Source organism: Saccopteryx bilineata, chromosome 2 (genome assembly GCF_036850765.1).
Source record: "Saccopteryx bilineata isolate mSacBil1 chromosome 2, mSacBil1_pri_phased_curated, whole genome shotgun sequence".
In the NCBI taxonomy this organism is placed as follows: Eukaryota; Metazoa; Chordata; class Mammalia; order Chiroptera; family Emballonuridae; genus Saccopteryx; species Saccopteryx bilineata.
Window position 1 is genome coordinate 75,167,601 of NC_089491.1, and position 27,015 is coordinate 75,194,615.

The 27,015-nt window shown below is 38.9% G+C and overlaps 1 long non-coding RNA gene across 2 annotated transcripts; it reads left to right on the plus strand.

Moving 5' to 3' along the window:
• Positions 1–445: 445 nt before the first annotated feature.
• On the plus strand, positions 446–26,773 carry LOC136322871 (uncharacterized). Of its 2 annotated transcripts, none has more exons than XR_010728872.1 (3): positions 446–510; positions 2,489–2,620; positions 26,517–26,773. It is a non-coding gene; the product is annotated as an uncharacterized lncRNA (long non-coding RNA). The 2 variants fall into 2 exon arrangements; XR_010728871.1 differs by lacking the exon at positions 26,517–26,773 and adding an exon at positions 6,994–7,765.
• The last annotated feature ends 242 nt before the right edge of the window (positions 26,774–27,015 follow it).

Sequence of the window (27,015 nt, forward strand, 5' to 3'; positions counted from 1 at the left end):
TGAGGTGTAAGAGAACACAACATTATGACACTTCGAAGGAATCATATGTGACTCAGTGTAGTTAAAAGCTAACTATGGTATGTATAGATTGAAATGTTCTGGCAAGAGAAGGCAGGAGAGATGAAGCTGGACTTAGATATGCTATGTCAAAACTTGAGATTTAATTCTGTGGATCAGTGATATCTACCTAATTATATGAGTCAGCTAAGGCTCTCATTAAAACACAGGAAATTAAGTCCTAGCTCTGATATAATGACTCAGAATTTCTAGGAGTAAATTTGAGAAAAACGATTACGGGAGCTACCAAAGAATTCTAAGCAGAGGAGTGATGTGGTCATATTTGTAGTTAGAAAAACCATACTGGCAGCAGTGTACAGTTAGATGGGTAAAAATAGCTGCACAAAGCTAGAGTCAGATAGATGAATCACATGGCTAGTTAAGAGTCATAAGAGACATAATGAGTTCCTAAACCATGACTGCAGCAACAGTGATTAAGTGGAAAAACAAATGGTAAGGAGCTGGGATTTGTAGATTCCAATAAATAACTGCCTATAGAGAGTAAGATGGGGGTGGGGGGATTCTCCTTTAAATATCTGGCTTGATGGGTGGTAGGACAATGATATTGTTCACTCTCAGGCAGAGTTCAAGATAAATAATGAGCTCACTATGGGCCTTCTTGGACCTGAGGTGTTAACGAATATAGATAAGTGTCCAGGGGTCAAGTATTCAGCTCAAGAGAAAAATCTTAGTGAGAGATATTTAGAAAGGGTCATATGGAAGTCCTGGTTATAACTCTAGGCCTTTGTTAAATAGATTGTGTAGTTTGGAAAGAAAAAATGTCATTGCCATGGAAAGTTGTAGCATTTAAAAGAGACAGACAGGAGAAGGAGAAGGAGAAGGAGAGGGAGTGAGTATTATGGAAATCATGCAGAAAAGGTAGACAGATAGTCACAAATGAGGATGGAAATATGCTTACTGGATTTGGCAAAACAAATATTTTGGCTTTAGCCAGAAAATTCAAAGCAGAGACTATCAATTAAGCTGGAGGAGTGAGTGGGAAGGAAACAGAAAACAAATACAGATAACTCTTTCTAGAAGCTCTGAGGACACACTATGCTTTTATTCTTATTTGAGTAGAAAACAGGACAGTTTTGAGGGGAGAGGTGCAGAATTAAGTATCTTGCTGCCTTTTTTTTTAATTTTTGGCAAGATCTATGATTCTTGACAGGTGTGAAGGTTACCTGTTCACATGTCTAAAACAATTTATATGAATACTTTTTGGTTCTTTTTTTTTTTTAATTAATTAGCTATGCAGTCATTGTTCATTTATGGCATAGATTTAATGATTTGGAACAAACTTGAATGAAAGAGTCCAGATGTGATAATGTATGTATGAAAGAATACATATTAATTTTATTTACTGGGCATCTAAATACCTCTGGTGAGCATGTATTCTTATGGTAGTGACTTCTATGTGCATCAGGAGGGATACTTCCATGTATGGTTGTGTAAAATTTAAAATTAATGATACATTGGAAATTCATCAGCTCTCCCCCAAACTCAAAATCTTTTCAAAATCAAAACTTTGAGAGGATATGGATTGACTACTAAATCTGAATTTTGATAAAAGCTGTCAGGAAGAACATATGTCAATGTTTAATTTTTTTCTCATGATTAGATTATTTTCTTCAAGAGCTCTTAGGGGTCTGAGATAAGGTTTTAGAATGCGTATCAGTTTACTTAAAAATCCCATCTTATGTTATCTGTTTATCATAACTCAAACACTTCTTTAACTCCATCTTTGATTACATATTGCATTCTATTTCAGCCAAATTTAAGTCATTATTACATTGTTTCAACTCCATGTAATTTAGCTGACTTTAAGCAGGGTTTAAAAAAGCAACCTCGTTACTAAATTCTGTTCTAAAACTTGTTGACACGATCGCCTCCCCTTTTCTCTCCCATATTCATCTGTGAGTTTGAGAACATCCTTAGGCTGACAAGAATCATGGGCAATAAATGAAATGCAGATGAGTTTTAGCAGTGCTATTGTTGAGATTTTTGTTGTCTGAGTAAAGAAAACCTTAATAAGGGCCTAGACAAGCTAACCCTAAAAAGTATTTGATGATCTTGGATGAGAAGATAGGAGATTGCTACTGTGTGATGGTGACTACTGTAGCTGGGGTGGACTGCAGAGTCTGGAAAGGGGGAACGACCACCGAAGAATGGGTCTAGAATGGAGAATTGAGAAAATCATTAAAGGTTTATAAATGAAATCATCTGGAAGTATCAAGAAATAAATGACCAAATAGAAGAAATCTTTTCTCAAGTATATACCTAAGCTAACAAGAAAGTAAAAAAAAAAAAATTCTGAGAGCCACAAGTTATTAAAAATAGATCTGATACTAGCATAATAAGTAGGCATTGAATCTATGGCTGCCCAAGGTCATTTGGGATCTTGGTAACTAAAACTTCTTTTTCTTTTAAGAACCTTTTAGGGATCAAGTGTAGGCCTTAGACTCAGCAACAAAAGGTTTGGAATCAAGACCCTGCCATGTATGAAGACTTGGAATCAAGACCTGCCCATGTAGTGCGGGTATCCTTGAAGAGCTTATTTGGGGTAAGGGAAAACTTAAAAATATATAAAGAACTCACAAAGTTGAGCAACAGACAAGCAAACAATACAATTAACCCTTTGACAACTACGAACATTTGTCCTCATGCCTCCTGACCATTCAGAGTACAATCGTACATGTGTAAGGCAACATTAAAAAAAGGCAAATGTATGTTCTTCTTGTTTCCATAAGTTGGTTATCAAACAAACATTATTTTAAGTTGATAAAACTATAATGAAACTAATTTTAGTTTTTGAAAAAATATTCACTCCTGGAGATCAGTGAGCATGAAAAAACTACTCAAATGGGGAGAGGATCTGAATAGATACTTCTCCCAAGAAGACATACATATGGCCAACAGATATATGAAGAGATGCTCATCTTCACTAGCTATTAGAGAAATGCAAATCAAAATTACAATGAGATACCACCTCACACCTGTTAGATTGGCTGTTATCGACAAGACAGGTGATAACAAGTGTCAGAGAGGCTGTGGAGACAAAGAAATCCTCATTCACTGCTGGTGGGAATGTAAACTGGTACAGCTGTTATGATAGAAAGTATGATGGTTTCTTAAAAAATTAAAGATAGAACTACCATATGACCCAGAAATTCCTCTACAGGGTATCTACCCTCAAAACTCAAAAACATTGGTACACAAAGACACATGCACCACCATGTTCATCACAGCATTATTCATTGTGGCCAAGACATGGAAACAACCAAAGTGTCCCTCAATAGGGGATTTGATACAGAAGATGTGGTACATATATACAATGGAATACTACTCAGCCACAAGAAATGATGACCTATTGTCATTTATGACAACATAGATGGACCTTGAGAATGCTATGCTATACTAAGTGAAATAAGTAAATCACTTACCCAACACATAAGTGGGATATAAAAATGGAACTCAAGGACACAGAGAAAAGTGAAATGGTTACCAAGGAGAGGAGGTTGGGGAAGTGGGAGTTAGAAGGAGGGGAGTAAAGAGAGACAAATATTATATATGGTGATAAAAAATGATTTGACTTTGGGTGATGGGCATACAATGTAATCAATAGCTCAAATGCTACAAAAATGTTTATCTGAAACCTATGTACTCTTTTTTTTTATACAGAGACAGAGAGAGAGAGTCAGAGAGAGGGATAGATAGGGACAGACAGACAGGAACGGAGAGATGAGAAGCATCAATCATTAGTTTTTCGTTGCACATTGAAACACCTTAGTTGTTCATTGATTACTTTCTCATATGTGCCTTCACTGTGGGCCTTCAGCAGACCGAGTGACCCTTGCTCGAGCCAGCGACCTTGGGTCCAAGCTGGTGAGCTTTTGCTCAAACCAGATGAGCCCGCACTCAAGTTGGAGACCTCGGGGTCTCGAACCTGGCTCCTCTACATCCCACTTCGACGCTCTATTCACTGCACCACCGTGTGGTCAGGCTGAAACCTATGTACTCTTATTGATCGATGTCACCCCATTAAATTTAATTTTCTAAATAAATTTTTTAAAAAATTTGAGACAACATATATTAACAATAAATTCTTAATATAAAATATACAGTATGATAACCAAATGGTTTTTATTTGGAGCTTTTTATATATTTAACAATACAAATCTGTTTAAGTCTGAATTATATTTAAATATCAATGATATAGTTTCAAAATTAAAATTTTTATTTTGATATAATGCATTTCCCTTTTCCCAAATCATAATTTATTGAAATCTACTACACAAAATTACAACCAGGATATTAACACTCTATAGTCAAAAAGTCAGTTGAATAGTATGTTCTAATAGATATTTAAATAGTATGTTCTAATAGATATTTAAATAATACCTTCATCAAAAAGTAACTGAAAAAAAGTAATAGAAGAAAAAAATAGAAAAGGAACTAATAGAGAATTAATAAGAATAGGTGGACTAAATCCTACTATATCAATAGTTATATTGCTTTTTAATGACAAAACACTCCAATAGTTTCTTGAAAAAAATTGAAAAGCTGGTTCTAAACTATATATGGGAAAGCAAGGGATCTAGAAAATAATTTTTAAAAGAAGAACAAAGTTGGAATTTTTATCCTATCTGATTTAGGATTTATTATGCCTACACTAATGAAGGCAATATGTTATAGGCTTAAGAATAGATCTAAAAATCAATAAGAAAGAATTCAGAAGTAGACTCAGAGCTATACCATCAACTGATTTTTAACAAAGATACCAAAGTAATTCAATGGAGAAGGGAATTTTTTTCAAACATATATTTTTTTCCTTTTGAGGGAAAAATAAAAATAAAACCAAAGCTCTCCCCCGCTTTTTCTATATTATTACTTTTTTTTGCAACACATACAAAATGTAACTTGAAATGGATCATGGACTTACACCTAGGAGCTAAAACTATAAAGTTTCTAAAAGAAAAAATAGGTTAGTTTGGGTAAGACAAATATTTTTTAAATAGGTCACAAAGAGCATAAACTATAAAAGAAAAAAATTGTTTAAATGAAATAAATCCAAATTAAAAACATGTGCTCTTTGAAAAAGCAAGACTAAGAAACCAAAAGAGAAGGCAAAAACTGCAAGAAGATAGCAAAACATATATACAACAAAAAGTTTGTATCTAGAATATAAAGAGAATACTACTTAAAACTCAATAATCAGACAACCCTAAGAATTTGTTTGTTTGTTTGTTTTTCTTTCTCTCTTTTTTTTTTTTTTTTTTTTTTTTTGTATTTTTCTGAAGCTGGAAACGGGGAGGCAATCAGACAGACTCCCGCATGCGACTGACCAGGATCCACCAGGCACGCCCACCAGGGGGCGTTGCTCTGTTGCTACCAGAGCCACTCTAGCGCCTGAGGCAGAGGCCATGGGGCCATCCCCAGCGCCCAGGTCAACTTTTGCTCCAATGGAGTCTTGGCTGCGGGAGGGGAAGAGAGAGACAGAGAGGAAGGAGAGGGGGAGGGGTGGAGAAGCAGATGGGCACTTCTCCAGTGTGTCCTGGCCGAGAATCGAACCCGGGACTCCTGCATGCCAGGCCGATGCTCTACCACTGAGCCAGCCAGCCAGGGCCAATAATTTGTTTTAATGAGCAAAATTTTGAACAGATATTTCACAAAAGAAGATAAATAAATAGCCACTAAACACAAGAAAAGATATTTAACATCACGAGGCATTAAAGAAACACACTTTCAAACCACAATGAAATATCACTACACACTCACTATAAATGCAGAAACTGAAAAGACAGACAATTCCAAGTGCTGGTGAGGATACAAAGCACCTGGAACTCTCATACCCTGCTAATTCCAGATGCACAGTACATAGTCACTTTGGAAACAGTTTGGCAATATCTTATAAAATTAAATACATATTTAACCTATGACCCAGCACCCCAATCATATTTATCCAACACAAATGAACGCATATGTCAAAATATTTCATATATGTGAATGTTCATACCAGCATTATTAATAACCCCAAACTAGAAACAACACAAATGTCATTTAACTGGTACATAGGTATAAAATTGTGGCATAAGTTCTGGTCAGCTGGCTCAGTGGTAGAGTGTCGGCCCAGCGTGTAGAAGTTCCGGGTTCAATACCCAGCCAGGGCACACAGGAAAGGCATCCATCTGCTTCTCCACCCTTCCCCTTCTCCTTTCCCTCTATCTCTCTCTTACAGAGCCAAGGCTCTTTTGGAGCAAAATTGGCCTGGGTGCAGAGGATGGCTCAATGGCTGCTGCCTTAGGCACTAGAAAGGCTCTGGTTGCAATCAGATGGGCAGAGTATTGCCCCCTGGTGGGCATGCCAGGTTGATCTCGGTCGGGCGCATGCGGGAGTCTGTCTGACTGCCTCCCCACTTCTAACTTCGGAAAAATACAAAAAAAAAAAAAAAAAAGAAAAAATTGTGGCATAAACGTACTCTGGAATATATTCATCAATGTAAGGAACAAAGGACAAGTACATGAACAACATGGAGGAATCACAGAAGCATTGCACTGTGTTAAAGAAGCCATATGTGAAGGTGATTGAGAGCAGATCAATGGTTGCCTGTAGCCAGGGCGGATGAAGGTAACTGACCCTGAAGGAGGCAAGAGAGAAATAGTCTGAGGTGATAGAAGTTACTTGATTGTGATAGTGGTTACACAACGGTATAAAACTGCCAACATCATCCAACTACACATTTAAATCTGGGCAATTTATTGTACACAAATCAGAGCGCAAAAAAGCTTAGAAAATACACATGCTGAAAATGCATTAAATCAGAAAATATCAACACGAAAATCTTCTAATTCTGAAACTATTCTGTGTTTGTACTACAAGGGAAAAACAATGAAGAAGTGAAAACGCCTGAGCCCCACCCCTTCCTTCTCTTTCCAGAAATAAATGAATCATTCTATGTGAGGTATTCATCAAAAATGATGCCATGCTAAAATGGATCACAAGTGGAGTAAAAAAAAAAAAAAGTCATTTATATCTGAAAGTTTCTTCCAACCTTCATATGATTCAGAGAGAAAAAGAAAGTTAGCACCATCATGTGGAATTCAGTACCTTTCCGTCCGGTGTCTCCATTGCGGCTCTCTCTGTGAAGCAGTCAATTGGATCCGCCCTCCTCACCGTGTACACTCCTTTTCTCCCAAGTACCACCTTGACCTGTATCAGAAAGGAAAGTCATCAACAAATGTTATTATAACTCTTTTGCATTATGTCCTTGCTTCATTCATCTGAAAACAACTTCCTCAGTGCTTGAGTGTCAGGAGTAATGAGAAGAGGAATGAGGCTGTTTGAGAGTTACTATCCATGTAAGCAAACAAATGTAAATTGACATGGGTGGTACTGTATATGTATATTTATTCTATAAAATGTTAACAAGATATGCCAGTTTTTACTGAACATTGACTATCTGTTGGATACCATTCTAGCTACTTCATATTATTTCATTTAACGCTCTCTATAATCCTATAAACATGGACTTACATTATCCTCGTTCTGCACATGAAGATATGGGAGCTCAAAGGAAGTAAAACTTATCAAGCCATGTATAAAATCTATGCTCTTTCTACTACATCATGTGCTGTCTGACCTGCGTGTTATGGTAATACCAAAAAGAAATAAGTGAATATTAAATAAAATAAGAGGTATTGTTCCTTCCTTTAAGCCACTCACAATCTTACAGTCTAACGCAAACAGACTTAGAGATTAAACACCATCCTGGATGTATGTGAATGAGCATGTGTATGTGTGGGGAAAGTGGCTGCAAGTTAGCCTTGCTCTCTTGTTTTCCAGCTGCACTTTGCCTAATTCATGATATAAGCATGTGGCAGAAAGCCACTTTTGTGTGCATAGCCTATATAAGGCTATGGGTACTTTACCTCGTGAGCAGTTTTCCTGATCGCTGGCCTGAAGCCGGGAAGGGAAATTTTCACCTGTTTGCTCACCCGCTGCCACAAGGAGTGGTTTTCCTTGCCTGTTTGCTCACCCACCTCTGCAAGAATCCAATAAATAGGAATAGCCCAATGTCTTCAGGCTCTGCTGTTCTTCTGTGGTCTGCCAGAATTCAGTGTGAACCTGCCTGGCCTTGACCATGAGCATTACAGTATTTAAGTGTAACAAGTGGGCATATTGACAATTTTGTCTAAAGAGACAGGTAATGGCACCATTTAAAACACAATGGCCACAATTAAGAACTAGATATTCACATTAGAGCTGTTTCTCCTCTCTAGGAACCTTTCTGAGTTGCCAAGTTTATAGCAAAACTCTGATTGGACATAGCTGTGCTTTCTTTTCAAAAAAAATCCACAGTGTCTCTTCTATTATAAACTCCTTAAAGATAGATGCAGTGACATCTAAGTACTTTAAGTCCCTATAATATCTCACTAAAGCTAACATAAAAATGTTGTTTAAGTACTAATTGAATATGTGGGCATGCTTTGAAGAAACAAAAACATGCGGTCACTTGGTTTCTGATTCTTAGTATCCCCTTTTATTAGTTTATTCAGTATCCCCTTACCCCTAACACCTACATTATAATTAAATTCACACTAGAGCTTCAAATTTATGACATGGCACAGAAAGTGTATAGTATGCTTATCACACAGATGGCTTCTGGGAGAATCATTACAATCTAAACACAAAGTTTGGTTTGAGTCCAAGGGGAAAAAGAAGAAAATAAAACAAAATAGAAACAAACAAAAGAAGAAAGAAAAAGGAAGGAAGGGAGGAAGGAAGGAAGGAAGGAAGGAAGGAAGGAAGGAAGGAAGGAAGGAAGGAAGGAAGGAAGGAGGAAAAGAAGAGAAGAGATGAGAATAGAAAAAGGAAAAGAAAAGAGAAAAGAAAGGAAAAGAAAAGAAAAAAGAAAAGGATTCCATTTCTCCAAACTGCTGTTTTTTTGGGCAGTACTTCCAACCAGAGGTTTCTTTCCGTCTATCCATCACTTCTGTACTTCATCTTGACTTGAACTCTTAGTCAACTCATACCTCTCTGAGTCCTAATTTTCTCTTCTGAAAAGTGTGATAATTACCAGAATCCTAAATTTCCTGGGCGGTTTCTAGGTTTAACTGTAACTATATGTGTGAAGGCAATTGAAAAACCTCTAAAATATCTTACAAATAGTCCCTTATTATGAGAATGTGTGCTTACATCATGTAGGCAAGTTTGTGCGGGAAAGTGTAGAACTGTGTCCTGTGTGAAAATGAACTCTTCCTGATTCTTCTAAGGAGCCTGGGAGTTGTGTGATCCAGCAGGAAAGAAAAGAGACCCTGAGAGTCAGGATGGAATAAGATGGCCAAGATGGGAGGAGAGTGGAAACAGGGAGAGCCAGGCGAGAGGCTGTTTAATGTTTGAAACCAGTGCCAAGCTAAATTAGAAACATGAGTGTTCGTACCTGTAACTTACCTCATCGGTATATAATCTGTAACCTGAGATCTCCTCACAGAGAAGTAAAAATAGCAAGGCTCTTCAGCAGCCTGGGCTCTGCGGAGTGGGGGGGTGGACCAGCTTGGGGAAGGATAAAGGGAGCAGGCAGAGAATGCCAGTCACGTGGTCTGGGTGAGCCTGCCTCATCCCCTGTCCCCTGTGTGATGACTGAAGGAATGTAACCAAGAGAGGTGTCATTGAGGGCATACCAAGAAAGCCTTCTGGGTGGAGGAAGACATGCTGCCCTACAGTCACCCATGTCTGTCTCTGGTGCTATGGTATTTCCTGGAAGTGAAGTATTATTGAAGTTCTGAGCCTGCCTGCTCCTGCCATGATCAAGGCAAGTAAACTAGCCTGTGAGCGGCCAGGGCTCACACAGATGCAGAGCAGATGAGGCTGCTTTTCCAGGCCTGGGGCTGGCAGGGCAGAAGCAATGGTTTGCTAAATGGCTGTCTCACTCTCTATAAAAACCTTTCGCCTCATGAGGGGTGTGAGCTTGTATTCCCCAGAGACCAATGTGCTCCCCTCCTTCGGTTCAAGTCTAGACCCTCTCACACCAACTCTGCGATGTTCTGGCATCAGTTTTGCAAGTGACCGAGGAAGTCTTTGTCCTCTGTTAGCTCCTGTTACGTGGAGAAAGCAATCAAGTAGAAAGGGGATGAAGCTGGTTTTTAATTAGTCACATCAGAAATTAGCAACCTGGAATGCCTTTCCACATTCTTTTGGGTGACCATATATTGAATGCTATTAAGATAATGAACATAATTTTTAGAATTCTTAATGTTGAATCAGCACTATGTTTATTAAATAAATCCTATCTTGCATTAAACAAACAAACAAAAAATTATCAAGGAAGGTATTGGTTCCCAGGATGGTTCAGAATTTCAAATCCTCTAAAAAGAGAAAAAAAGAAAAAGAAAACCAAACCAAATATTAAACTAAATAACCTGAGCCCCTTTAGCTAAGCAAATTTCACTCTGATATTCTACATACCTTTTAGGATGACTTTGTAATCTTCATGCAATCGGGCTTTGCTTATTCACTTTATAAGAGCTCAAATATTCTTTCTGTTGCCATTTAAAGAGAAGGTAGCATTTTTGTTTCAACCTGCTTCTTGTTCATAAACAGGTTGTCAAAGCTTTATTTTCTATAAAGAATTAAGAGAGAAGGCCTGTGAGCTCTCCCTGGGTTCCCGAGAAGAAATAACAGGGAACAGACCCACAGAGTGGAAACAGGAGGGATGGAGCCATACAAACCTGGACTGGAGTCCTGGCTCTGCCTCCCAAGTCCTGGAACCCCCAAGAGTTTCCAATAATGTTCTAAGCTTCACTCAATTGCCTTTCCTATGAAAATGGGGAGAATAGTGCCTCCCTCACTGAGTAATTTTAACTGTTTAGTACAAAAGTGCATGTAAAAGCCCCTAGAGCCTCACTGTCCAATAGAAATAAAATGCAAGCCGCATATGTAATTTTAAACTTTCTAGTAGCCACATTTTTTTAAAAAAAAAACAAAACTGATCATCACAATAACATTTTATTTAACCCAATATATTCAGATTACCATTTTGATACCTAAGCAATAGAAAAACTTATGTCCATGAGATAGATTGCATTCATTTTTCCAAGTAAGTCTTCAAAAGCCATTGTATAATTCATACCTACACAATGTATCTCAATTCAGACACAAAGTTCTCCTAGAAAATGCTGGTCTGTATTTAGATTTTTTAAAATTTACTTTTAAAATAATAGGTTTGCATACCTACGTGGCTCCAAAGTTTTCCAAAAACTGAATCAAGTATCAATTTAAAATAATTAAAATAAAATAATATTATAAAGCTAATTCTTCCATCATACTACCCCCTTTTCAAGTGCTCGATAACCATAGAGCATTGAACCACGCAGCCTCAGAGCAATGCCTAGTCATTAGTGGGAACTCAATGAGTGAAGTACTTTTCCTCTGTCCCCTAATATCTGAATGTCAAGCTTTTTTTTTAGGTACTGAAGTTTTGACTTTTAGTTTTAGATTTTATTTATTCATTTTAGACAGAGGAGACAGAGAGAGACAGAAGGGAGGAGCAGAAAGCATCAACTCCCATATGTGCCTTGACCAAGAAAGCCCGGGGTTTTGAACCGGCGACCTCAGTGTTCCAGGTCGACGCTTTTACCCACTGCGCCACCGCAGGTCAGGCAAGAAGTTTCGACTTTGAGAGCAGTATAAATTCCATCTATGTTGGGAACCAAGGATAGAGAAGACATAGTTTTGATTTGTCATCTCATACATTTCCCCAAATCCTGCCCTTTTAGAACTGCAGTCATCAATATGCTTTAGTTTTTTGTTTGTTTGTCGGCTGTTTGTTTTTAATGCATTTTAGTTAGCCTGACCACTCATATTACACCCTCCTGGCTTCCCCCATCTCAGGAAGCAAGTAATAACACCAATGTCTCCACTGCACATAAAATATAAACCTAGACGAAAAGGAATCAGCTTCACCAATCAAACACCACTGCATTGGGAATTCATGAACTATGGGCTAGACAAAAATATTCATATGCCCATGTGTCACTTAAAGAAATGCATAACTCACCTTTTTAAAAATACCCCCTACATTTGAATTTTATCAAGAACTTTCTTTCCAAGAAATTCAAAATTTCTGAATGCCAAAGCTGTTAGTATGCGTCTGTCTACCTCACATATACGTGACCTGCTTTCAAAAAGGAAAGCTGCTAAAAGAACTTGAGTCCATTTGCTTTTTTTATTCCTCAAGAATGCAGAAGTTTGAGAAACAGAAGAAATAGAAGATTCAATGGTTTGGATCAAATCATAGGCTCATTCTGTAGTAACAAGTCTGTGGTCCTTGCAAGGTCCTTGCACCTCAAGTCCTAAGGACCCTGACACTTTCTCCTGAACTCCTGAAATGAAACAGAACTATGAGATGTTCCATAATAGATTTCACCATGGTTAATATTTCCCTAGATGTTTATAATATCTTCTGTTGTTGGCTGCCCAGTGTACCTTGCCCATACCTCAGGTAGCATCTTCCTGATACAGATAGTCCTTTGGAGGAATAAAACTTCCATTAGATGTGGCCATGTGAGGTTCTCAATTAAATTGCTCTCTCCTTCCAGCCAACAAGTATATGTTTGATCCAAACTAAACCAACCAGGTTATCTCTCTCTCTCTCTTTCTCTCTCTCTCTCTCTCTCTCAAATCTGAGTCTTGAGCAAAGAATTCAAAATGGCTAGAATTCTTTTATACTGACATCTTGAAATTCTGACCTTGCCCTAGCCAGTTGGCTCAGTAATAGAGTGTCAGCCCAGCATGTGGATATCCTGGGTTCAATTCCTGGTCAGGGCAAACAGGAGAAGTAACCATCTGCTTCTCCACCTCACCCCCTGCCCTTCTCTCTCTCTTTCTCTCTCTTTCACTCTCCTCCTCCCACAGCCATGGCTCAATTGGTTCAAGTGCATCGGCCCTGGGCACTGAGGATGGCTCAATGGAGCCTCCACCTCAGGTATTAAAAATAGCTCAATTGTGATCATGGCCCTGGGTAAATCCTGGGTGGGGCATATATGGAAATCTGTCTATCTTCTTTCTCTCACTTAGAAAAGAAGTAAAAAAGAGAGAAAGAGAGAAAGAAAGAAAGAAAGAAAGAAAGAAAGAAAGAAAGAAAGAAAGAAAGAAGAGAGAGAGAGAAAGAAAGAAAGAGAGAGAGAGAAAGAAGGAAAGAAAGAAAGAAAGAAAGAAAGAAAGAAAGAAAGAAAGAAAGAGAAAGAGAGGGAGGGAGGGAGGGAGGGAGGGAGGGAGGGAGGGAGGGAGGGAGGGAGGGAAGGAGGGAGGGAGGGAGGGAAAAAGAAAGACAAATCCTGACCTTGAGGAAATTGTCTCTGTGTTCTGCTGCTAGATATAACCTTCCTCGCTGCTTTCCTTTTCCAGGACTAATCTTAGTCTTGGGCTTCTTTCAATAATATCTTAGTTCTATAGCTTTCAATAAATTCCTTTTTTATTCTTTTCATATTTTTAAATTTTATTTTTCAATTAAAGTAGACATTCAATATTATTTTATATTAGTTTCAGGTGTTTAGCGTACTGGTTAGAAAATTTACAAAGTGATCCCCTTGAAATTTCCAGTACCCACCTGGCACCATACTCAGTTATTACAATATTATTGACTACATTCCCTGTGCTGTACTTTACATCCCTGTGACTGTTTTGTAACTACCAATTTGTACTGCCTAATCCCTTCACTCTTTTCACTCAGCCCCTAACCCCATTTCCATCTGGCAACCATCAGTTTGTTCTCTCTATCTATTGGTCTGTTTCTGTTTTGTTTGCTCATTTCTTTTGTTTTTTAGTTTACACATATAAGTGAAATTATATGGTATTTGTCTTTCTTTGTCTGGCTTAATTCATTTAGCTTAATATCCTCTAGTTCCATCTGTGTTGTTACAAATGGTGAGATTTCATTCTTTTTATGGCCACATAGTATTCTATTATATATATGTACCATACTTTTTTAATCCACTTGTCTAAGGACAAGCACTTGGTTTGCTTCCATATCATGGCTATTGTAGATAACATTTCAATGAACACAGGAGTACATATATCTTTTCAAATTAGTATTTTAGGTTTCTTTGGATATATACCCAGAAGTGAAATAAATTCCCTTTTTGCCCACTGAAGTTTCCTAGAGATTGTTTGTTGTTTGAACTGGCTACTCCTAACTGAAATAATAGATAATGATCTGTTATCAAATATAAAGTCTCTCGGGTCCAAGCCTGCTTAGCCATAATGAACTTGCCGCTCTTTCTTCATCATGCTGACAGATATGCCCATTCATGAGCTCATGAAGTTGAGTAATAATTTCATACAATTGTTTTTCCATCTCCCCAGCACCCTAATTAAAATCTTTTATTTGTCTCCAACTCAAGCAAACTTCGCTGTGAAGTTGAGGATCCTTGAAGGACATGCAGTAAAATTGACCTCCAAATTAATCTGGAAATTAATTTCACCTGAGAAAAACCCTTCAGACTGATTCTAACTGATAACATTGTAAAATATAGCCATATTACAAAGTCAAGTAAAATTGAGCTTGACCTCAAGCACATACTTTTTCATTTGCCGGGGAAAAAAGTCCTCATATGAAACTCCTCACTCATGTTTTGCCTCCTTGCTAATCTTCATTTTTCATTATCAAGTTATACAGCCTTTTATATTCCTACCTCAGTAGATACTTTGGAAAATCGTGGAAGCTTTAAGCTGTCTATACCAGGGGTCCCCAAACTTTTTCCACAGGGGGCCAGTTCACTGTCCCTCAGACCGTTGGAGGGCCGGACTATAAAAAAAAAACTATAAACAAATCGCTATGCACACTGCACATATCTTATTTTAAAGTAAAAAAACAAAACGGGAACAAATACAATATTTAAAATAAAGAACAAGTAAATTTAAATCAACAAACTGACCAGTATTTTAATGGGAACTGTGGGCCTGCTTTTGGCTAATGAGATGGGATGGTCAATGTGCTCCTCTCACTGACCACCAATGAAAGAGGTGCCCCTTCTGGAAGTGCGGCGGGGGCAGGATAAATAGCCTCAGGGGGCCACATGTGGCCCGTGGGCCATAGTTTGGGGACCCCTGGTCTACACTATTTGAAACAAAAACCCAAAAATGTACAGTGAAGGCCTGGCAGGTTAGCTCAGTCTACTAAGAGTGTCATCTTGAAATGACAAGGTTGTGTGTTTGATCCCCAGTCAGGACACACACGGGAAGCAACCAATGACTGCATGACTGAGTGAAATAACAAATGAGTGCCTCCCTTCCCCCTTTTTTCTCTCTCCCTCTAAAATAAATAAAATAATAAAATAAAATAAAATAAATCCCTAGCTAGATAACTCATTGGTTGAAATGTCACCCCGGAGCGTGGAGGTTGCCCCTTCGCTTCCCAGTCAGGGCACATACAGGAGCAGCACAATGCTCCTATCTCTCTCTCCCTGTCTCTCTCTCACACACACACAAAAAACTGTATAGTGAAACAGAAATATGGTTGATGGACAATATTTACATGTACTGAGTGACTTCTTTGTAGTGTGACTATATTTGTGATGAACTATATTTGTGTGTTCAGAGAAATACAGGTTTAATTATTCTACACAGCATGGCAGAAAACTACCAAAAATTATGCACAGTGCAGGGTGCAAACTAATTTTCTGGCCGTTTACATCACCAAAGATAATTTTCACATTAAATCTCATAAATTTATGATTATATCCTGCTCCCATGTATCTTCAGGATTTTTTTCCTTTGCAACATTATTACCAGCTCTCATATGTCAAGCACCTCTGTTGATCTTGAGATCAAGCCACAGATCCTTCTTTTTTTGCTAATTATTAAACATGGTGCTTGATATGACCCTATCAAGCAACATTTTTTGCCACATTCTCCCAATGTATTATCTATGCCTTGATAATAAAATATATACATTTGGAAGTTCCATAAATTCTTTCAGGTCATTCAGGTTCCATTTGAAAGAGCTGAAACCCATTGGTCTCTAAAAGTTAGGGCCAACTTGAAGTTTTTTCCCTGGATAATAAGAGCTGCAAAACCTGACAGGTAATGGGAGAAACTTGTACATTAAGTCTCCTGTTTCATTAATGTATCCCATACATTAGTCCCATTCTTGGGGACTAATACAGACAACACTTTCATATTGAAAAATACATTATAAAATAATCTATCTAAAACACTTTGTATCAAGAATAAAGTTCTTAGGTGTTCACCTCCGAAAAAGGAGGAGTTGCTTCATTATTATTTGTCAAACACTGTAAATAATGTTATATTTTGCTCTACTTAAAAGCTAGCAAATTAGCCTACCACAGTTTCATGGATGCTGCACAAGACACAAGACTCTTGAGTCAGAATCAAACAGTTTATTATTCATAGCACACATCAAGCAGCAAGATCAATACATTTGCATTAATTCTCCTTGTTCCCAAGTATCACAAAATTAACACAAATAGTCATGGTGCACACTGTGTTATAGAAGAGAAACCCTGAGCTTAGGGAACCCACATCTTTTATAATGGACAACAGGCATACCTGCCCTCCAGATATGCTCTACAAGGAACATTGTCTTTGTTATACTGAACTATAAGAAAATATGTCCTTCCCTTAGGAGCAAGATATTATATCTTCCAAGGCTGTTCACTGTACAAACATCTTTAAAAAGAGAGTTTAGAATAAAACAATCAGTGCCTCTGTGCACAAGATATGTAAAAACACATGGGACCTGCTGAAAATTGTCTCCTCATATTACTGACCTATGTACAATTTCCTATAAAATTTTAGAGATTGTTTTTAGACAAAGTGTAACCCAAAGTAGGCAATAACTATTTAAGCTTAGTTCTGAAAAGGAGACCCATTATTTAGTCTTCCCACTCCAGGCATCATGATCTGAGATTTAATTGTCAGTAGGGTCCACCTGGCTCAGGTACCTCTCCTTAAGGATTAACTTTAAAGCTTTGTACTTTTCTAAACTCAAGACATTAAATATATTCTTGTAAATGACTGAAAATTCCTATTGAATAAAATATATGTAAAATACATGATTTACTTAAAATGTAAGTATGTTTGCCATTTTTGTGTGTATGGTATGGCATTCACATATTTTATTAATATTTATAAAAAATTAATTGATATTTTTATATCCATACTGATATTAAAAAGCAAGGCTCAATGAATTGATTATCTAGTGTAACTAGTAAGTGTGAAGATTGGGATTTGAACTGAGGTCTGGCCACTTCAATTTCAGGTGCTTTTTTTCTATGTTACACTGCCCCTCCAAATAGCTACTCAGTGCTTAAAAGAAATGACACATAGAGAAAAATCATAAAGCTATCAATATAATGAGAGTCTGTTCTTAACTATCAATCTCATTGTTCTAAGGTATTGGTAAAACCCTTAATTGGGATCAGCCAGTGTCATACCACAGTTCTGCAACTCCGGTCTATGCCAACTCTTTAACTGTACAATTAAAGAGCCTCGTTGTAATCTTATTCTTATACACTTAGAGCTATAATGAGATTTCACCATAAATATTTTCCCAATCAACCCTGCTACCATATCTTATAATCCAGAGACTAAGAATAAGATCCCTTTAAATCATTAGCCAAAATTAACTTGGTGATTTTTCTTAAATGGTACGAACATAATTAAAGTTCAGTGATAGAACTGCCTGGGCTCTAAATCTGGTCCTAATTTTCTTTGATCTACAAATCTACATCTTTCTGATCACTGGCCCCTTGGAACTAATCATATTTGTTTGTTTGTTTAAGAGATTATGTATTAAATGCAAATGTTAACACTGTATTGAAAATTCAGGGTGGGGTAGGAACCCTGAATCTAGTGGGACAATATCTTACCAAATAATTTCATAGAAACTGGGTCTATACCTTGATTAACAGAGAGAATGAACATGGATTGAATTCATCACTGTAACATCAGACCACTTAAGGTCAGCAAGGACAAACACTCCTTCAGCTAAAAAAATAAAGACTTGGGCCCTGGCCGGTTGGCTCAGTGGTAGAGCGTCAGCCTGGCGTGCAGAAGTCCTGGGTTCGATTCCTGGCCAGGGCACACAGGAGAAGCGCCCATCTGCTTCTCCACCCTTCCCCCTCTCCTTCCTCTCTGTCTCTCTCTTCCCCTTCCGCAGCCGAGGCTCCATTGGAGCAAAGATGGCCCGGGCGCTGGGGATGGCTCCTTGGCCTCTGCCCCAGGCGCTAGAGTGGCTCTGGTCTCGGCAGAGCGACGCCCCGGAGGAGCAGAGCATCGCCCCCTGGTGTGCAGAGCGTCGCCCCCTGGTGGGCGTGCTGGGTGGATCCCAGTCGGGCGCATGTGGGAGTCTGTCTGACTGTCCTCGTTTCCAGCTTCAGAAAAATACAAAAATAATAATAATAATAAAATAAATAAATAAAAATAAAGTCTTGTTTCAAAGAACAAGACCTATGTTTTAATAAGAGAAAAAATATTTTTATCAACATGGTTAGATGGTCTAGTTTTCAAGAAAAAAAATTGTTTACATTTGAGAAACTATTTAATAGCTCAACTAGTAAAGAAACTGGCATGTCCCTGTTGGAAAGTGTGAAAAGAAACTTGAATTTGTATCAGTGATTATCCTTGCTCATAGAATAGAAGTTTGTTCTGCTTCTCTGTCTTTTTCCATCTTTGGGGAATGGCAAGAAGTAATGCCCTCCTAGCTGAAGCCCAGGGTATTCAGAAAGGGGCCAGACTTTGTGATGGAAGAGGTGGTAATTTCCCCAGGGAATCATTAAAGTTGTCAGAGTGAGATATTTGCAAAGGGGGCACATGGAGTGTGACCACAAATCTCAAAGCAGCAGATTCTGTTTGAAATGTATAAAACTCCCAGAAATACCCACCTCCTTACTAAGACCTTAGTCTTAGTCTTCCATTTGAGATGGAATAGAAAATTGAGTTGGCTAGGCTGATAATCTTTGTTTACCCTCTATTATAATATTCTCCTGAAATTATACAAACCCTTCAGAAAATAAGGGTTTCATGTGCCTGTGAAGTCTGATGGATGGGTGTTCTGAAAACTCAACTCACAGGGCCCCTCCCCATTTTTAACCTGACTTGAATGCAGAAGGGAACTGGGCCATTCAGATGGCCCAGAGTTACAGTCATCAGTTAGTGATGACTCTGGACCCTACAGTCATATTCACAGGGAACAGCCTATGATTGTTTCCAGGACTAGTGAAAGCAGCTTTTGCTGAAGGGCTTACTGACCTCTATGCTGCATCTTCCAGGCTCAGATTCCAGCGTTAAAAGTGCATTGCTATTGTTATTGCTATAACCTTTTCTGTCTGTCTGACATTGCATTCATTTGTGCTAAGACTGGACTTTCAAAGTGGTAGAAACCAGAAATGATGGGAAACAAATACCCTATCTCCCAACAGAAGATACTTTATAGACCCTTTGCCCCCTTCCAGGAAGAAAATGGCTTTCAAAAGAGTACTAGTTTCTCTGAGATATTTTGTTTTATATAAACTTGAGTGTGTGTTTTGCAAAACTAGGATGAATCAATGAAGAAAACTATTAAGGAAAAGAAGACAAAGAGTTTATATTTAATGTCTCCTATTAACTGACTTATTTATATTTACTAATTTAATAGTTCAAACACGTATTACTACACCAACTTGAAACACAAGACCAAAAAAAAAAAAAAAAATCAAGGCTCAGAGATACTAGATTATGTGCTCAAATTCATGTAACATAGGGCAGACCAAGGATTTAAACAGAGGTTTAGTCCAAACTCCACACCGTTCCACAACTGGATGATGTATTTTGTAAGGTATAGACATAAAATACCCCATGAAGGCTGGCTGTCATAAATATATCTTTGGAGGATTTTTCAGGAAACAGAGAAGAGCGATTTGGAACTGTCTTGGGAAATAAAATGACCTCTGACAGATATATAGCTACCCAAGCCTCCCTACAGATAAGGGAGTGCTTGAACTCTAGAGCAAATACCTACCTTTAATAAAAACATTCCAGATCATGGGCAGCTTTTTCCTCAAGCAAACAAATGCTTATAAAATGAACTCCAGGGGCTTGTCAGGTGACTTGAAATTTCTAACCCAGGACAGACAAAATCTAGGGGGACAGAGACAGGTATGAGAGTGTCTAGAGCAGTATTATTCCCAGGTCTTTTAACCAGGCACAGAAGGTGTCACACAACCCTACAGTTAATCATTTTTAATTACTATCTACCAGTGTTCTGTGAATCATTAACATGTAAATAATTATTTAGATATTCACATCAACAGCAAAGTGGTGAAAACCAGAATTGATGGAAAACACAAAGCAAAGAACAAGGTTTCTTTCTTTTTTTTTTTTTTTTTTTTTTTTTTTTGTATTTTTCTGAAGTTGGAAATGGGAAGGCAGTCAGACAGACTCCCGCATGTGCCCCACTGGGATCCACCCAGCACGCCCACCAGGGGGCGATGCTCTGCCCATCTGGGGCGTCGCTCTGTTGCAACCAGAGCCATTCTAGCGCCTGAGGCAGAGGCCATAGAGCCATCCCCAGTGCCCAGGCCAACTTGGCTCCAATGGAGCCTTGGTTGCGGGAGGGGAAGAGAGAGACAGAGAGGAAGATTAGGGGGAGGGGTGGAGAAGTAGATGGGCGCTTCTCCTGTGTGCCCTCGCCGGGAATCGAACCTGAGACTCCTAACAAAAGCACTAGGGAAGGTTGAGAGTGGGGGGGGGGCAGCCAGCAGTCGGGGTGAAGCCAGGGATGCACTGTTATTTTCTCTTTTTCACAATATGCAACTTAAGATGTCAACAGAACACCATTACCTTCAGGATCTTTGCTTTAATCACTGAAGACTTTCCAGGGAAGTTATTAAGGAAAAGCAGTGATTACTGACCAAGGCTCCATGCCAATCTGAAAAACACCTCAGGAGATTTTATTCCTCCAGTGGTTCCACAGAAAAATTATGGGTCCCTAGCGCATAATGTTCTCAAAAACATTGGTGATGATATCATAAACATGCATACCATGAACTGCTTCACCAGAGGTTAAGAGTCTAGTTTATGATATTTATTGACTGGTTTCTATGAGCCAGGCATTCTGCTAGGTGCTTCTTTTGCTACCTAAAAATACCTCATCTTCATCAAAAATACCTCAAGAAGATTACATTCTCATTTTACAGATAAGAAAACTGAATCTCACAGAGGTTAAGAACTGGAAAAAGAGCCAGTTAGTGATATGGCTGGCTTTCAAATCCAGGTTAGTTTGACTCCGAAGCCAGTGCATGTTCTACTAAACCAATAACTTGTTGTTAGTTTGATGGTGGTTGGGGGACCTGAGGTTATCTTTAAGTTTTATATTAAAACTCTTTATACCTCAGAAATTAATAAATGCTTCTGTAGCTGGACAATTTCAAGCTTCAGTGATCAAATCAGAGAGTATTTTTCAGAATAGCAAAGCCTCTTTCTACTAGACTTGGGTGTGAAGTCAGACAGGTCTAGGGATGAACCATGTTATGTTTTAACTGCACCTAGAAGGTAAAGAACTGTGGGCCAGAGCAAAAAATACATTTTCTCTCCAAAACCTCTGTCCTAAAACTGATCTGTAAACTGCTGCCAGCCCTCTCCTCAAAAGGAGTGGCAAGGACTCACTCAAGGAACTTTGAGCCCCTTCCGTCAAGTTGGCTTAAGTTGCAAGTTGCTCCCTTGACTGAGCAGCCCTCCCACCCCACCTGATTCCTCTTAGAAGTCAGTGGCGCTCCTGGTTTATGGGCTCATGTTATGAACTAAAGTTGTCCCAGAGTAAGTATCTGGATGAATAAACTTGCCTTTTCTTCCATGAGTTCCAGTCTCACAAGACTTCCCTCCAAGTTCCAAATATACCTCACAGTTTCTAATTCCTCAGCCTTTGTACATACTGTTTTTTCCCATTAAGTGCTTAAATTCTCTGTCTCCATTAAACAAAAAGGAAACATTCATTTTCTTTTTTAAGTATCAAACCATCAATCTTATTACAGCAAACGGTGGACTGGAGAACTTGGCTTGGTCCTGTGACCCAAGCCTTGCGCCAGGGTCCAATCAAGGAGAAAGTTAGATAAAACTCCAGAAGACTGCAATCAAAGTAGACAGAAAAGAATGCAGAAAATGACCTTCTTTCTATTATTATACACTGTGTTAGAAAAAAAATAAAATGATTTAATTTTAGAATTGAATTTTCTCTGATAACCAGGGACTGGGGTTCATTTGCAAACCAGCTTCATGAATGTAGAGCAAACTTAGAAATGTGGCAGTTTTAGGTCTGCTCATTAACTTATATATAAGTTTTTACTGGAAAATTTATTACTTTGACCTATTGCTTTATAGCCTTAACATTTTTAGGAATAATATCTGGAAAAAATGTATAAGTGTTATAGTATTGCTGAATATTACATGGAATGGCATGCTCAAAGTTTAAAATAACAACAACGAACATTTATTTAGCACTTACTATATGCCAGACACTTTTCCACACACTTCAAAGAGAGTAACTCATTTACTTCTCCAAACAAACTTTCAGGTTAGTACTGCAATTATCCCCACATTAGATAGCTTAGGAAACTGAAGCACAGAGAGGTCAAATGCATTGCCCAACAATATGCCCTGTTGGAATTCTAAGCCAGCCATCCATGCCTTAGAGGTTTTTTTTTGTTTGTTTGTTTGTTTGTTTTTGTATTTTTCTGAAGCTGGAAACGGGGAGAGACAGACAGACTTCTGCATGCACCGATCGGGATCCACCCGGCATGCCCACCAGGGGCAACGCTCTGCCCACCAGGGGGCGATGCTCTGCTCCTCTGGGGCGTCGCTCTGCCGTGACCAGAGCCACTCTAGTGCCTGAGGCAGAGGCCAAGGAGCCATCCCCAGCGCCCGGGCCATCTTTGCTCCAATGGAGCCTTGGCTGCGGGAGGGGAAGAGAGAGACAGAGAGGAAGGAGAAGGGGAGGAGAAGCAAATGGGCGCTTCTCCTATGTGCCCTGGCCGGGAATCGAACCCGGGTGCCCCGCACGCCAGGCCGACGCTCTACCGCTGAGCCAACCGGCCAGGGCCAGAGTTTTTATTCTTAACATGACATAACTCACATCTTTATTTTTCATGTCCTCCACCATTAAACTACGATGAATTTCCCTTCCGCTAGCATGCTACAACATCTGATGATATCACTATTGAGAAGTACAGATTAAATAAATTGACTTTTTCTTTCATTTGTTCTGACACATTTGCCCACTCTCTACTAAGGGTGGGCAGTTCTGTGCGAGGTTTACAAGAGACAAAAATGAGTAAGACCTAGTTCTGGTTTTGAGAACCTCAGCCAAGTGGTGGAGCCACAAGGAATCTGAAGTCTATCACCAACTATGTCGTTCCTCTTGCCCTCTTCTTGCACTCTCCTGCCTACCCCTTCGAGAGCCCTTTGCTTTGACTTTAACATCACGCCAGTAATTTAATATTGTTACCAATGCTGGGAAAACAGAACTCAATAGAAAAGAACCCAATTACTATTATACTATCAACTTTAATGCAAATCCTCATCAAACACCTAAGTGCCTGTCAGGCGCATTGGTACTGGATTTGTGTTGAGCATTCTGTTTACAATAACTGGGAGAGAGAGGCATCATTAGCCACCTTTTTTCAGAGAAGGAAACTCAGTGACTTCTCTGGGAAGTTAGGTGACTTTTCCAGGCCACAATACATTGCTGAGCCAGGAGCTATCTGACTAAAAACTCCAAACACTTTCCACCAGGCTATCATGCCTCTTCTTTACACACTCGATATGCATCCAATCTTTTTCTCCTGAATATGGTTTTGGCTTTGAATTTCGGCTCCATTTCCCTCCTGGGGAAGACTGAACAAGCTCTTGTGGTACAGAACAGAACTTTGGACTCAAGTGACCTGGAAGGAAACTGGAAAGTTTCCTTTTGCCGGCCTCCTTGTTGAGGCTGGAGCCAGGCTGAAGCAGCCAGATCCCTTCCCCTCTCATCTGAGGCCCACCCTGGCCCCCTTAGAGACTTTCAGAGCCAAGAGCATTTCCCAAGCAGCAGGCGAACTCAGCCAAAACCAGAGTCTGTATGAGGAGCATGTGTCTCTGTGTGCAGGAGGAGGGGGGACAATCCTTCTGTTCCCCAGCCTCAGGTTTGGTCCTTTATCTTCTTGAGCTCGGGACCCCTGCATGGGCCGGGCTGACTCCTGGAGCATTCTCTCCTCCCTCTTCACAGAAGATACACTCATGACCGGGAAGGCAGTGTGGGGCCAACCACCACACCCACTTCCCCTCTCACATACAGTAATGAAGTCTGGTTTTCCTTTTTTGGCTGCTAACTACATAGTTCATGTCATTTCCTATTTCAACAGCTTTTATCCAATCCTGGAATGCAGTCAGAACATTTAACTTCCCACTTAAATATGAAAGAATTGGGCTGTAATCTTTTTTGGACTGAAATTCTGTCTTTTAGTCACAGTCTTAACAGCATTTAGCCTAATAATAAAGTTGAAAGCATCAGAGTCCCATTCTGGACATCCCAAATGAATGACTGCCTCTGTGAAGGAAAAAGAGAGAGACCACTCATTGCAAGAAGAGTGAGAAATAAAACGTGGGTTTTTTTTTTACACCATATCTTGAGCTTGAATCCTGAACACTGAATTCCGCTTTTCAACATGACCCGAGTCTCCCTCTGCAGGAGTCTCAGAGATGTACTAATGTACCATTTGTCTGTACGAGTTTGTGTTTTTCCAAATTAGAAGTGTGTGTACACTTCTAATTTCTGTCACTGAGTGAAGGAATACATTTAGTAAACAGGCTCGACATTTCTTAAGTGCATAGTGTTAGGTACTTTAAATACATTACCTCAATAAACTATGAGAATGACATAGTGATACTCATATTAAAAATGAATAATCTGCACTTGAGCAAGGTCAAATAATCTGCCAATGTAACAAAAACTTGTACCAAAATAAAAGTTGAAACTACGGAATTATACATTAACCTGTGCTTTTGACCACTTCAGAGTACTTCCAGTCAGCTACAAACATAACCATCAACTCAAAGTGGAACATATAGTGAAAAAATAGTAGTGAGAGCCTACTATGTACCTGGTGCTGTATTCAACATTTTATAAACTGAAAATAATTTAAGCTTGCTGGATAAGGTATTACTGTAACCAGGTAACAGATGACTTGAGAAGAAGGGGAAGATTTAGGGCTCCAACCAGGTCTGTCTGATTCTTGATGCAGTGCCTTACAACGAAAGACTCCATGACAAATTTAAATTTTTTTATTGATTTTTAGAGAGAAAGAAAGAGAGAGAGAAAGAAAAACATCAATTTGTTGTTTTATGTATGCATTTATTGGTTGATTCTCTTTTCTTTTTATTTTTAATGTTTATTTTATTGATTTTAGAGAGAGAGAAAGGGAGAGACAGGAACATCAAGCCTGTTCCTATATTGCCCTGACCAGGGAACAAACCGGCAGCTTTTGTGCTTTAGGACGATGCTCTAACTAACCGAGCTACCAACCAGGGCCATTGGTTGATTCTTGTATGTGCCCTGATGTGGAATTGAAACTACAACCTTGCCATATTGGACAATGTTCTAACCAACTGAGCTACCTCACCAGGGCTATTCTGCAACTAATTTTGAAACTGACTTTAACAAACTCAGAGAACAGACTGAGGGTTGTCAGAGGGAAGGAGAATGGGGACTAGGCAAAAAAGTTGAAGGGATTAAGCAAAGAAAAGAAAAACCTCACAGACAAACAGTAGGGTGATTATCAGAGGGAAAGGGGGTAGAAGGAGTTAGAGGAGGATAAAGGGGAGATAAATGAGATGAAAGGAGTGATGAGCACACAGTATAATACACATACAATGTATTATAGAATTGTACCCCAGAAAGTTACATAATTTTATTAGCAAATGTCACCCCCAAAATTCAATAAAAATGAAAAAAAAAGAGAAATAAAGAAAGAAGACTGAATTTAGGCTGAGACAGTCTATTAGGTGGAAGGCTCCCCACTCCCGTATTTCTTCCACAGTGACCTCTGAGATTCCTTGTCATGATTCAGCCACATGAGACAGGACTTGCCTTGTTATTTCTATGACAAATGACTAAATTATGAATCTCTTGAGATTGTGCACCGTCTCCTCAACAACTCGTAGTGTATTGTCTGAAACTAAAATGAGCTGAAATAATTATGAAAGGGATAAATGAATGAATGAATGAGTACATAGTTTTGGAAGTATTAACATTTTCAATCCCAGTACTGTTATGCAGGTTTTCATTGAGTGAGTCTCTTAATTACCTGTATCAAATTCACTTCAAACACTTATTAAGATCAATTCATCAGCACATCCCAGACATCTTGTAATCAAATCTCTGAATCGACTCTCAGAAGTCTGTGTTTCATGTAGCCCCATGTTCATTGCAGCATTGTTCACAGTGGCCAAGACATGGAAACAACCAAGAAGCCCTTCAATAGATGATTGGATAAAGAAGATGTGGCACATATACACTATGGAATACTACTCAGCCATAAGAAATGATGACATCGGATCATTTACAACAAAATGTTTGGATCTTAATAATATTATACAGAATGAAATAAGTAAATCAGAAAAAACTAAGAACTGCATGATTCCATACATATGTGGGACATAAAAACAAGACTAAGAGACATGGACAAGAGTGTGGTGGTTACCAAGGAGGGGGGTGGGGAGGAGAGTAAGGGAGAGGGGAAGGGGGAGGGGGAAGGGTAGGCACAAAGAAAACTAGATAGAAGGTGATGGAGAACAATCTGACTTTGGGTGATGGGTATGCAACATAATTGAATGACAAGATAACCTGGACATGTTTTCCTTGAACATATGTACCCTGATTTATTGATATCACCCCATTAAAATTAATAAAAATTATTTTTTAAAAAAAGA